At 45.6% G+C, this 4,661-nt stretch overlaps 1 protein-coding gene across 3 annotated transcripts in view; it reads right to left on the bottom strand.

Annotated features, from left to right (window-relative positions):
- slc8a1b (solute carrier family 8 member 1b) overlaps nt 1–2,061 on the bottom strand; it is a 90,284-nt gene extending 88,223 nt beyond the window's left edge. For 2 of the 3 annotated variants that reach the window (XM_017037295.2, XM_008321290.3), the window contains exon 1: nt 1,156–2,061. The gene's annotated coding sequence lies outside the window, so the exon portion shown is untranslated. The remainder of the gene's footprint in view (nt 1–1,155) is intronic. The other variant, XM_008321289.3, reaches the window with a different exon arrangement.
- Between the last annotated feature and the right edge of the window lie 2,600 nt (nt 2,062–4,661).

Raw genomic sequence — 4,661 nt, 5'->3', positions numbered from 1 at the left:
CCACCCCCTCCCCCCCCCAGACTCCCCTGCAGCTCCGACGACAAGTGTGGATGTGAAACCCCACGTAACCCCGGTGCATGACTGCAGGGGGGGAGGAGATGGGGGAGAGGATGGAGGAGGTGGGGAGGGGGGTTATTTTTCATTGATATATTTTTATTTGGTCAGCTTCACTTTCTCGTCTAAAATAATTCCCTGAAAAAAAAAACCCTGACGCAGATCTGTGGTCAGATCTGGAAAATAAAAAATAAAAAAAAACCCGGCTGCCTTTGGTTTAATCACCAGGTTTACAGGGACTTCACTGCCACTGGTCCATCACCGTTATGCCGCACAGCAGCGTCAAGGCACGCCGACTGCAGCCGCAGCAGCAGCAGCAGCATCCTGATCCACATCAATCCAAAAAAACAAAAAAGAAAACCCTGAACTAACCCCTGCCTTCCAACTGGACCCCTCTGGTCCGGACTCAGAGGTCCGTCCTCTCTGTCTGTTCTGCACAGATGTGTTCACTCCCAACACCGCACTGCACATGGCGCAAGAAGAGGATGAGGACAGAGAGAGAGAGAGAGAGAGAGAGACGCCGACAGAGAACGGAGTCGAACGTGTCTCTTGGAGCGCGGAGATGTTGAGAGTCTCCGAGGACACGAACCTCCCGAGGCTGAATGTTCGGCCGGACTGCGCATGTTTGTCTCTCTTAACTTCCACATTGGAGCCTATTAAAGGTGCAAGCGAGCTGATGTGAACGTGCCCTGCATCCTTAATCAGTGTTCCATCAGAAAAGAGAGAGGAAAACCAGTCGGACTTTGACTGACTGGTTTCACAGGCAGGTGGTGGGGAAGAAAAAAAAACAGAGTGAAACTTGGATGAAGATTAAAAATTCGTTGCTTTTCTATTGAGGGTTTTTAACTGATCAGAGCAGGAGAGGAGGGGAGAAGCGCAGTGTGGAAGGATGGGGTGAGGGACGGGGGTGAGGAAGCATCGCATCCAAAACCTCCCAAAACCCACGGTGCCTCAAACAACTATTCACTGAAAACTTCATTTAAATCTAGAATAAGAGGAGCACACCTCCACCTCCACCACCACTGACCGGGTTCTCCATCACCACCCCGGCAGAACACGCACCCACCAGACCAAAGCTGCAGGCAGAAGAACGTCCCTTACCTTTTTTATTCTCACAGAGTCCCGAACCTGGAGAGAGAGAGAGAACCGGTTCCTAGAAGCAGAACTTCAGAGCTTCACTGATTGCGGTGCAAGTAGCAGGAAGAAGAAGAAGTAGAAGAGGAGCCGGAGGAGCTGGAGAAGGAGGAGGAGGAGGTGGAGGAGGAGGAGGTGTAGTCGCAGAGGACCGCCAGCAGTAGTAGGGAATGGTAATGGAGACGCAGGGAGCTCTTATACACCAGCCAAGACGGCGCATCCACCGACCGAGACGCGCAGGAGGAGGGGTGAGGAGTCCGGATTCCCATGCACGGAATGTTTTTTTTTTCTTTTTCTTTCTTCGTCTTCCTCTTTCTGTTTATTTGTTGCCGGCTGTTGTTGCCGACTCCTCGTTTCCACGCAGCTCGACCCGAACGACCTGTATGATCGGGTGACCGGAGCGGCGCCTCATCAGCAAACCCGCATCGGCTGAGGCGAGACGCTGGAGAGCAGGAGCTGGAGCAGGAGCTGGGGCTGGAGCTGGAGCTGGAGCTGGAGCTGGAGCTGGAGCTGGAGCTGGAGCAGGAGAGCGGAGTTCTTCCTCATTCTTCCTTCCACGTTCTCCTCGGCTCTCTGAGCTCTTTGTCAGCGCCAGAGCAAGACGAGGGAGAGAGAGAGTGAGAGAGAGAGAGAGAGAGTGAGAGAGAGTGAGAGAGTGTGTGTGTGTCTCTCCTTCGACTGTTCCCTCACACACTGACCGAGGATCAGCTCTCTCTCTCGTGTCAGTGTTTGTTCTACCCTCTCTCACTCACTCTCTCACACGTGTTCTTTGATTTCTCACAGCGACATTACTCATCTTTTTTTTTTTTAATAAATAAATGTCTAATCCTAATCCCGATCGTACCGCTAATCTGACCGCAGTTCTAATCCTAACTTGTCCTAAACAAGGAGGGGGGGGGGGTCTGTAAAAATGTCCCTACAACGATAAAAGTATTTTATTTAAGAAAAGTTCCCGTATGTATGACTGAGTACACACAGAGTAAAACTTAAAGTTGTTTTTTTTTAACTTTGTTTTTTAAACTTTTTCAAACCTTAACTGTTACAGGTTTAGGTTCAATCCTGGTCCTAATCCTGAATCTGGTCTGATCCTAATTTAAACCTGAATGTTGAAGCTCTAAACACTTCTCTGACTCAGTGGGAACAAACAAATATAGTGTCATTGATAAAACAGACATTAAAACACCAGTGTGGCCTCTTCACTTTTACTAAAGTCCAGACAAATCCAAAAAAAAACACCCAAACTATGTTTTTTTTTTTTTAGCTTCAGATTAAGTTCCAGAAGAGAAATTGCTTCAATCGTAAGAGTTTCTCAAAAACGACTATTAAACTGAGTAAAACTTCCAAAAAAAAGAAAGTCTTTGTTTGTCTCTCTAAACAACGTCGTGCCTCAGATTAGTCACAGCAGGAAGCAGCAGCTGACGTGGGATTCAGCTTCAGGCACCTGCAGCGTTGGAGAACAGCAGGTAAATCTACGCTCAAGTTTGGGAATTTTTACTTTTTTTTTACTCAAACTGGGAGCAAAAAAAATCCAAACATGAGCTGAAAATCCCAAGAATAAATCCAGGGTTTTGTTAGCTGATAATAAATAAATAAAAAAAACAAAAACGATGCTATTCTGAAAAACCAACCTCCAATATGGCGGCTTGTTATTCTGTTTCTGAGGAATTATTATGAATGAAGAACAGCTGCGTAAACAGGTTACTGGGTCGCAGGAGCTCGAGAGGCAAAGAAAGTCAGAGGAGGAAAGTTTGGTCGCAGGTGAAGGAGGACAGGAGCCACGGGGGGGGGGGCAAGAAATGGGGTGTCGGGCGGGGAGGTCAATATCGACCAGTCCAAATGTTTGATCCTTCTCTCTTTGATCCTTTATCTCCGAAACATCGCATTAGAAAAACGTGTAAAAAATGTTTAATTGTAGCCGGATTTGATGATGCAAAAATACTCGAGTATTTTTAGAAGATCAGTGTTTTTTCGTCTCATTAAAGTAATTTTGCGTCCAAATGAACAATGATCTAATCCTGGGCCACTTTGGTTCAGTTTCTACGTCCTCGTCCTCCTGATTATGAAGTAGTATCTCTAATGTCTTACCGTACCTACGCTGACGACACACAGCTCTACGTTACACTGTCACAGTGTATTCACAGTCACTCAACACTGCTGAGTGGGTGGAGACTAAAGATGAATCAGTAAATTTGTCAGAATTCCCTCCGGCTCAGTGCAGACGAGACAGAAGTCGCTGTTTTTGGTTCCAAAAATGCAAAACTTAAAGTAAAAAACCCCCCAAAAAAACACTTTGTTCAACGACGCAAAAAACTACAGAATCAACACGGTGTAGTTTGACTTTGACCTGGATTTTAACAGCTAAAGCTAATTGTTAAAGGAAGCAGTGGTTAGTCCTATTGCCTTACAGAATTAAAGACTTAAGGTTCAAGTGCCAGTGGTGACTGATGTTGTGATTGGGGATAATGATTCATTAGTAATTATTGCTTAACAAAAAACTAAGGAGGTAGAGTGGAAAATTACACCGCATTCAAAATGCACTGTTCTGACATGTGGTTCCCAAAGTTGAGGGCGGGGCCAACCGCAGGGTTCAAATAATTGCGAGGGGAGGGCCCAGCAAGGAAAATTAATTTAGATTTTAATGAATTTGTGGGGAAAAAAAATTGAACTTATTTGTAATTTTATTTCCTTCGTTCAATGAGAATGTTTAATTGAAGTTCAGTGAAGCTGTGAAACAGTTGCGATGAACGGTGCCTGACACAAGGGGCGCTGTCCAAACATATCCTGTAGCCTAATGGAACGTCACTCTAAAGCAGTTTTATTTAGCATTACCTTATATGGGTTGAACTGTGAAATAATGCATCGACATCATGATTGAAATGGTGAAAAGGATGAAGAAAAAAAAAACAAAACTCCTCAACAGACGAGAAGTGGAGACTCAGAGGTAAAAGCTTCAGCGTCAGTCTGTGAATTCATAATTCACAGGCGCTGCTCAGCAGGGGGCGCCGCCTGCAGCCCAGCCTCCCTCTCACCTGCCCATCAAACTCGTCTGCCGACACAGTGGGAGCCCAGATGAAGTGTTGCTGGAGATGCAACATAAATGTTACTTCACACTGCAGTCGGAGGAACTGTAAAAACCTTCAAACATTTAAACGGTAAATACTCACTTCACCACTCTGTGAAGAATCCTGACACAGACTTTAATAACCATAATTAACGAAAATAAAACCTTAAAACGAGGAAGGACCGAAGGTCTGAAAAGACAAACTGAGGTAGCTTGATATAGGTAAGGCTAATCGGATAGAGGTGAAGCTAGCCGGACACAGGTGAGACGAGGAAGGACCGAAGGTCTGAAAAGACAAACTGAGGTAGCTTGATATAGGTAAGGCTAGTCGGATAGAGGTGAAGCTAATCGGACACAGGTGAAGCTAATCGAACAAAGGTGAGGCTAATTGGACACAGGTGAAGAAAACATC

This window comes from Cynoglossus semilaevis, chromosome 12 (genome assembly GCF_000523025.1).
Source record: "Cynoglossus semilaevis isolate Cse_v1.0 chromosome 12, Cse_v1.0, whole genome shotgun sequence".
NCBI classification, from domain to species: Eukaryota; Metazoa; Chordata; class Actinopteri; order Pleuronectiformes; family Cynoglossidae; genus Cynoglossus; species Cynoglossus semilaevis.
This window is presented reverse-complemented; position numbering and strand designations above follow the sequence as displayed.